The sequence below is a fragment of the Myotis yumanensis genome, unplaced genomic scaffold (genome assembly GCF_028538775.1).
Source record: "Myotis yumanensis isolate MYYU_CA2020_CCGP unplaced genomic scaffold, mMyoYum1.0.hap1 SCAF_1, whole genome shotgun sequence".
Taxonomy (NCBI): Eukaryota; Metazoa; Chordata; class Mammalia; order Chiroptera; family Vespertilionidae; genus Myotis; species Myotis yumanensis.
This window is the reverse complement of record NW_027223752.1, coordinates 237214586-237223318: the sequence shown is the minus strand read 5'-3', so window position 1 is coordinate 237223318 and position 8733 is coordinate 237214586. Positions and strand designations below refer to the sequence as shown.

The window sequence follows — 8733 nt, the reverse complement described above, 5'->3', positions numbered from 1 at the left end:
GTTGGTGGGGGCGGGGGCCCATCAGGGCCTGAATCAGGCTGGTTGGCTGCTGCAGTGCACGTCATAGCCACCGGTCATTCTGGTGGTTCCGCCGTTCCGGTGGCTGGGCTTCTATGTGTGTAGATAATTGTAGAGTCACATGCAGTTGTAAGAAACAATACAGAGGGACCAACCCCAGTATGCCTTTCACCAGGTTCCCCCAATGCTGACACCTCGCAAGACTGTAGCACAAAATGACAGACCAGGCAGTCAGCATTGCTGCAATCCATTTGTCTCATTCAGACTTCCCTGGCTTTGCATGGACTCATGTGTGCGGTGTGTGTGGTGTGTGTGTGTGTGTGTGTGTGTGGTGCTGTGCAGGTTTATTATGTGTAGATTCGCATGCCCTCCACCACAGTCAAGATTCAAAACAGCGCCACAGCCGCCGCCCTGCCCCTCCCCACCTCCTGGCAACCACTAGCCGGTTGTCTGTTTCTACAGTTTGTTGTGCTGATAAAGTCATGTAAAGGGGGCCGCGCAGCTGCTTCACTTAGTCCAGTTCTCCTCTTGGGTGTGAAAGTGGGTGGATGGAGAGCAGGGACGGGGTCAGAGGGACCCAGCGGTAGTTTCCAGATCCTTTTGGCAGAGTCACTTGGACTCTCCGAGTCTCGGTTGTCTCATCTGGAAAATGGGCATCACACAGCCCCCTCTGCAGGGACGGGAAGTAGCTTTTCCCCCATGGATACCAGTGGCGCTCACCAGCTGAGCACTCTCAATGGCCCCAGCTCCGTTTGAGGTGCACCACCGTCGTAATCTCTTTAAATAGCCGACCCGGCCTGTAGGAGGGGCTGTTCTTCCCATTACTCAGATGAGGAACCCCAGGCTCAAGACGCCCCAGGGGGCAAATGGGGGAACCGCCATTCACGCTCCAGACTGTCTGGCAGGTGTGGGTGTGGCATCCTTTCTATTTGACAGGGAGGCGACCGGGACTTCATTGTGACGCAGATAGTTTGTGGCCTAGCCAATGCCAAAGCCTGGTACTCCACTCCTTGCCCAGCACCGGCTTCTCTGTGCCCCTCTGCCCCAAGGGACCAGGGGGCGGGCAGGGGAGGGCTTTCCCTTTGCGTCTTCCCAGCAGCGCAGAAGTAGTTTCCTGCCACCAGAGCCAGGCTGGGTGGTTCGAATGCCTGCTCTGCCACCAACCGGGGGGTGGGGGAAGGGTGGAGGGTGGCTTAGGAAAATGACTGACCCTTTCCATTAAAATGAGACCTGTCCTTCAGGGACCATGTCCTTCAAGGACCATGGCCTGGACTGGCCCTCAGCCTGCCTCATCGCCACCATTGCACAGCCTCTCGCCTCCACTTCTCATCGGCCTCCACACACATGCCAGAGTCTGCCAGCCTCTGCAGGGTATCCCCTCTCTTCCAGATCCCTTCATCCCCAGGAGTCCCCAGGGGGCCTTCAGCCTCTCGACCTTGTGTGTCCTCTAGCGGGCAGCAGGCTGGAAGCCCACACCATGGTCTTCATGCTGTCCCTCTGGCCCCTCCCTCCTTGTCTCAGCTCAGCTCAAGTGTTTCCTCCTCCGGGAAGCCCCCTGACCATTTGGGCAGCTCTAGGAGTTCCGTCCCCTGCACTCCTGTTGCCCCGGCTACCCCAGCACAATGACCCCACACTCTCTCCCCCTGCCCACGAGCCCTTGAGGAGAGAGACCAGCTGTTTCCACGCCAGGTCCCTGGTGCCAGGCAGGGCACCGGCACGCAGCAGATGCCCGTCAGCAGCGAGGTGTATGAGTTTGCACTGGGCTGTTGGGCTGCCAGGTCAGGGCACCACAGACTGGGTGGCACAGAAATGAGGTCATTACAGGTCTGGAGGCTGGAAGTCCAAGGTCAAGATGTGGGCAGGGCAGTGCCTCTCCTTGGCATGTAGATGGCCATCTCCTCCCTGTGTCCTCACAGGGTCGACCCTCTGTGTCTGTGTCCTCATCGCCTTTACTTATAAGGACACCAGTCAGATTGGATCAGGACCCACATCAATGACCTCATTTTACCTTAATTATGTACTTAAAGACCCTACAGCCCTGGCTGGTGTGGCTCAATGGGTAGAGTGTTAGCCTGCAGATTGAAAGGTCCCGGGTTCGATTCCGGTCAAGGGCACATGCCCGGGTTGGGGGCTCGATCCCCAGTAGGGGGCGTGCAGGAGGCAGCTGATCAATGATTCGCTCTCATCATTGATGTTTCTCTCTCCCTTTCCCTTCCTCTCTGAAATCAATAAAAATACATTTTAAAAAATAAAGACCGTACCTCCAAATTCAGTCACATTCTGAGGTCCTGGGGGCTGGGACTTCGACACATGAATTTTGAGGGGTCATAATTAGCCCCCAACACCCACCTGTTGTCTCTTCCCCCCCCCCCCCCCCGACCCCCTGTCATCACACTCCTCTCATACTGGGAGGTGTTGGGGAGGCCGAGGGCATTTTTGGGGAAGAAGCTGAAAGGAAGTTGAGTCCAGGATGCCTTCATTTGAGTGTAGTGCAGGGGTGGGCAAACTTTTTGACTCGAGGGCCACAATGGGTTCTTAAACTGGACCGGAGGGCCGGAACAAAAGCATGGATGGAGTGTTTGTGTGAACTAATATAAATTCAAAGTAAACATCATTACATAAAAGGGTACGGTCTTTTTTTTTTTTTAGTTTTATTCATTTCAAACGGGCTGGATCCGGCCCGCGGGCCGCAGTTTGCCCACAGCTGGCGTAGTGGATATGTTTATATGGCTCCCAGCTGATCTGTGTAGGTCAAGCTATTGCTCCCTGGGCAGGCATACCAGCTTCCAGGATCATCCTCTCCACACTGTGCCAATCCAGGGGCACCGGTGGGAACCTGTGTTGGGGTGGCCTGGCAGCAGAGTATGTGGGTAAAGGAGGAGACACAGGCTTACACTGTGATCCTTCAACAGGGAGACCTGGACTTGCAGACCCGCAGAGTCACAGGAACCCGGGCGTCCGCGAGTCCCAGACCTCTCAGGCTCCCGCTGGCCTCGCCTCACCTGGGGCGCAAAGTGGAACCCCCGTGGCTGGGCCCTGCTGCGTGGAGGTCCCCCCTTCAGTGGGGTGCAGGGGAGCCCAGGCGTCTGCCTTGTCCATGTGCTTCCCCAGGGGCACCGAGCTAAGGAAATGCTGGTTGAGTCACTTCCTGGTTTGAATTTATACAATTCCTTTTATTGAGAAAATTAATACGATTGCAATAAGAAAACTGAAAAAAGGAATTCTTCCAAATCTTAGTGTTCATTTGTGAGAGAATGAGAGAGGTTTTCCCAGTTGGGACAGTGAATGAGCATGACTGCCAACAGTGAGCGATGAGGCGGAAAGGGTCCTAACCGACGTGGAAAATGCCACCATTGGACGAGCACACTGGATTATTCAGTTTTTCCTCAGAAAAAAAAATTACAAATCATTGTCCTATAAAGAGATAACCCAAAAGGATGAAAAAGCAAAAAAAAAAAAAAAAAAAAAAAAGTAGAGAGAAAGCTATTATAAAGGTGGTCAGGTAGTTAATTTTTAAAATTATTATTTTTCTGGATTTATAAAGTTTGTGTTACCGGTCAACTGGAAACATTGAACAATTTGTTTTTTAATTATTCTAAATACATATTCACTTTGGTACCTAATTTTGTATTAATTTCCCTTAAATTTTTTTTTCTTAAAGGGGCCTCCAAATAGTAGAAGCTTCAGGTCCTATAAAACCTCCCCACTGCTGGTTGCCGGCTCAGTATCCATCCTCCCCTCTTCCGCACCCACAGAGCCCTGGTTTTGTTTCAGGTAACAATGTCCATCCTTACTTCTTCTTCTTCTTATTATTATTATTTCTACGAAGCCAGGGGTGGCCATGTGACCTGCTCTGTCCAATGAACCCTGAGGGAAGTGATGTGTCTCTTCCAACAGGAAGCTGTACAATTTGCCACCTTCCCTTCCTACTGCCCAACCCACCCCAGGTACAGTTGAGATAGACTATTCACTAGCATTAGGTAGAGCCCTCTGCTGGACCAGATGGGATGTGCTGGGTGAGCAAGAAAGGCGCTGAGATTTGGGTGTGTTTGTTACTGGGGCTTCACATAACACATCCTGTCCAGTACCTTTAAATACCTGCATACAGCTCTAACCAGTTCGGTTCAGTGGATAGAGCATCAGCCTGCGGACTGAAGGGTCCCAGGTTCGATTCCAGTCAAGGGCATGTACCTTGGTTACGGGCACATCCCCAGTGGGAGGTGTGCAGGAGGCAGCTGATCGATGTGTCTCTCTCATCGATGTTTCTAACTCTTTATCCCTCTCTCTTCCTCTCTGTAAAAAATCAATAAAATATATTAAAAAATAAATACCTGCATACATCTGACAGTGTTCTGAGCACCTTGCCTGGCGAAACAGCCCAGGATGAACAATAAATTCTCTCCCGTAGCCTACGCGATGCCCCGACCTCTGCCCACCTCCCGCTTCACCTCTCTCTGGCCCAGAGACATCTGCTCTGTTTTAGTCTCAAATATGCCCCATTGTCCTGGAACAAGGTGTTTCCACGCTCAGGAGGACGCTGTACCTGGACGCTCCGCCCTTGCTCCTCTTTGCTGGACTGGAAGTTGCAAGGACAGTGGCGTTCTCTCAGTTTTTTCCTGTGGTATCCCTAGATCTTAATGACTGCCTGGTTCCTAGTAGGTGCTCAATAAATATTTGTGGGACAAAACGGAATGAATGAATCCTTGCCTAGCTCACTGCTACCTCCCCTCTAGCTCCGGGGGAATCACAGCGTTCATTCCTCTACTGTGTGGTGATGGGCTTTGCCTGGTGGGGATGACCTGGGGCTCAGGTGTAAGACTCCCCCCTCCGCCACTTGCTAGTTGTGTCACCTTCAGCATCTTCCTTTAACCTCTGACCCTGAGATTCCTGTACAAAGGGGAAAACAACGTAACCGCGATCTTGTGTCTTCCCCACCACCAATTGCCTGATCATCACAGCCCCAGGTTTGTATACCCTCCTACCTACCCCCTCCCCAAACCAAACAAGCCTGGATGCGAACCCGCTGTGGGTAGGGACAAACTTCCCCGGGCCTTAGCTCCAACTGGCGCCCCAAAGCCCCCAGTGACAGCTCCTACCCAGCGGGCACCCAGAAGCGGCGCTCACCCACCCAAGGAGCCCCAGCCCCTCCCCGGCGCGGGCCGCCGGGCCCAGTGCGCACGCTCCGGCCTCCCCGCACCTCCTCTCCCGGCCGCAGAACCGCTCCCAGCGCCTGCCTAGGGCGGGGGCGGGGCGAGCGCCACGCCCTCCTCTCTGACTGACAGGAGGACCGCCCAATCGTTGGGGCGCCCCGGGGGCGGGGCGGGGCCGCGCGGGGAGCCGGGCGCACGGCGGCCGCGGGAGCTGCAGCCCGGAGTGTGCGGCACGCGCGGGCCGGCCGCCCCGAGCACTGTCACCCTCGCTGCTGCCACGGGACCCGCGCCCCGCCGAGCCGCGCGCACAGCAGCCAGGCGTCACCATTTGCCTCCGACGTTTTTTTTGTTTTTTTTGCACGCATCCTTTTTCTGTTCCGTTTTGTCCTTTTTAAGGCGGGGGCGGCGGCGGCGAAGGCTGGGACGGGGAGGGGCGGCCGGAGGATGCGGCGCGGGACTGCGCTCGCTACGCCCGCTGCTGCTGCCCGGCTCGGGCCCGAGCGCCCAGCAGGTGGGTACAGGTACCCCGGGGGGACGGGAGGCTCGCGCTGGCCAAAGGGGACCCGCGGAGCCCGCGACCGATGGGTGGACCGGGCGGCAAGGGACGCGGTTACCGGTGCCGCCCCGCCCCATCGCCCACCTCTCCTCCTCCAGCCTTCGCGCCCCTCCGGAATCCCCTGCCACGCTCGCTTCTCACCTCCGTGAGCCCCCTCCTTCCGTCCCCATCCCCCACTCCTCTCCAAATGCCCCTGCATCCTCCCCGCCAGGGACTCTGCGTCGCCTCTCTCGCTAGGACCCCTCCCTATCCCGCGCCAGCCCCTCTCTCTCCCTCACGCCACCCTCACGTCCTCTCTCCATTCCGCCCCCGAACTGAGGAGGGGGAGGGGACCCACCCAGCGCCTCCGGGGAGTGGCTGGGGGGGCGTGGCCGGCCCGTCCCCTCCGCGTCCTACCCGCAGAGTAGGTCAGGGTCCCCCAATCCCGGCCGAGGTGGCACAGAGGATGGAGCCCAGAGCCGCGACGCTGCGGCCGGGGCCGGAGGGTGAGGCCGCTCTGCCGGCACTCCCGCCCCACGCACAGCACACGCTGCCGCGGCCCCTGCCACGCACACCCCCGCGCTGCTCCGCTCACGTGGGCGCCGGGGAGAAGGCTGGAAAGATGGGAAGAAAGGCGGGTACCCACCTTCCTGCCCGGGCCGGCGCGCCCTGGGCGCACTGGGCCTCCGGAAATGGCGCACAGGGATTGGCTTCAGTGGGTCCGGGGACCTTGCCGGGCACCCTGGGTGCAGGCGGCGGCCTCTCGGGCCTGCGTTAGTGCGCCACGCCCTCGTCCTCGCCCTCGCCCTCGCCCTCGCCCTCGCCCTCGCCCTCGCCTCCAGCTCCCTCTCTCCACCTCTCCGTCACTCCACCCTCTTTGCTGCGGCCCCGGAGGGTGCAGCCTGGTCATCTCTGATGGAGGCCGCTTGCCAGGCTGAGTCTCTTGCCTTAGAAGCACCCCCCTCGCGCCCCTCCCCACACATCCTAGTCTGCTCTTCTCCTGCCGGCGGCGTGGTCAGCCTGGGCGCCCCGCCAGCCTCTGCCAGGCTCCTTAAGCGCTGGAGATACTGTATCGAACCGCTGGGCCTCTTCCGCCACCCCCGGCCATTCCATGCGCGCTCACAGGCACCCTGTCCTTGGCCTTTGCTCATGCTGTTCCCTCTCCCCGAAGGCCCTTCCTTCAGCTAGCCGGCTCCTTTTGGACCGGGGTCCGAAGCCCTTGCCCCTCCTGAGCTTCCCTGTGTGCCAGAACTGCTGTCCCCTCTGCTGGGCTCTGCCTACCTGGCCAGATAGGAAGTGGGGGGGGCGGGTGAGGGGGGTGCGGCTGGGACAACCTCAGCCCCTCACACAGGCGGGGGGGGGGGTGGGGGTAGGGGGGTGAGGGCGTGGCTTGCCCCTAACTCAGTGTGACCCACTGTGTGGGGGAGGCTGGGGGAGGAGCTGGCTTCTCCTCCAGGAACTGGGCAGGTGTGTGGCATTTTCATGAGCTCCATGGATAAGGAGGGGGCAGATTGGGGAAGGGGTGGGGTGGTCAGATGCCCCATCCGGATGCTTGCCCAGGTGGGCATTGTCCGTTCCCGGGAGACCTGCTGCTCTGAGGACACTGGCATCACTCAGTGGAGGCGGATGGATGATTGCAAAGTTTTGTCGTTGCAACTCACACATGTGGTCTGTAATGCTGAACACGGCTGCTCCGCGTCAGGGGTAACGCTCACCTTGAGTCTTTTCCCATCCAGAGGCCCCTCAGAGGGGCAGAGTGTGGGCTCAACTAATGAGATCATTGCCATTTTCCTCCTTCACCACCATCCATGGCTCCCACTGCCCCAGGACCGCACAGGTTCCTCACATCCTGCTTTCCCGGCCCAGTTCTGCCCTCCTTGCCACACTGTCCCAGCCACACGTGTGCCTCTGTGTCCCGCCTCTGTGTTCCCTAGACACATCCTCACACATAGGTTTTCCCCGGAAATGTTCCCCTGCCTTGCTCGTCTGGAGAACTCCTATTCATACGAGAAGGCCCTACTGCATGTTACTCCTTCATGGTGTCTCCCGACTCTGCCAAACAGAGTGTGTGGTTCTCTCATCTGTGCTCTCTCAGGACTTGATTCCCCTACACGGTAGACTATTTATGTCCCTTTTCCTTCAGCAGACCTTGCCCCCTGGAGGCTGGGGCACAGTGAGGTCTGAGAGATGATGGGCTTTGCTGGAGGCTCCATCTTCCGGAGAGGTAGTCACTAGGGCACTCTCTGCCAGAGCCTAGAGACACACACAGAGCCGGAGGGGCTGCCCCTGGTCTGCGGAGCAGGCTTCCTAGGTGGAGGCTGGCTGGAGGCCCGCTCTCTGGGGCACTGGGTGGGTTGGGCCGGGCCAGGGGAGAAGTGGCAGAAGAAACAGCTTGTGAGGAAAGCGTGAGCCAGCAGTGACGCTTGCTGGCTATTTGTTTAACTCCTTGAGGTCTGGAACCTGCCTCCCTGTCGGCTCAGGCGGGGGTGGGTGGGTGGTGGGGGGCCAGATTGCCCGGCTTCCCGTTCCCGCTGGCCCCTCACTCAGCTCTGACTGGGCAGGCGCTTCCCTCCTGAGTCTTCTACCTAAAATGGGTGCCTCACCCTGGCCATTTGTCTCCGTGGATAGAGTGTCAGCCTGGGGACTGAAGGGTCTGGGACCCGGGTTTGATTCTGGTCAAGGGCACATGCCCGGTTTCAGACTTGATCCCCAGTAGGGGGCGTGCAGGAGGTAGCCCATCAGTGATTCTCTCTCATCTCTCTCTCCCTCTCCCTTCCTCTCTTAAGCCAATAAAAACATTTAAAAAAAATAACATAAAATGGGGTGCTGCCCTGGGGATGACTGCAGTGTCCCCTGGATCTCAGTCACTCCCCTGTGGTGGTTGGCTCAGCTGAGTCCTGTACCTCATGGCTGTGTGTTGCTGGGCAAGAGGATGACCTCTCTGAGCCTTCTTTTCTTGCACAGATGAGGATGGTGGGCGGTGTGGGGACCAGAGGTGTGGTCTCTGGGCACAGGAGGTGCTTACTAAGT

General features: G+C 58.0%; 1 protein-coding gene across 3 annotated transcripts in view; it reads left to right on the top strand.

The window, feature by feature from the left end:
• Positions 1–5414: 5414 nt before the first annotated feature.
• JAKMIP1 (janus kinase and microtubule interacting protein 1) overlaps positions 5415–8733 on the top strand; it is a 65853-nt gene continuing 62534 nt past the window's right edge. For all 3 annotated transcript variants that reach the window (XM_070399591.1, XM_070399584.1, XM_070399601.1), the window contains exon 1: positions 5415–5679. The gene's annotated coding sequence lies outside the window, so the exon portion shown is untranslated. The remainder of the gene's footprint in view (positions 5680–8733) is intronic.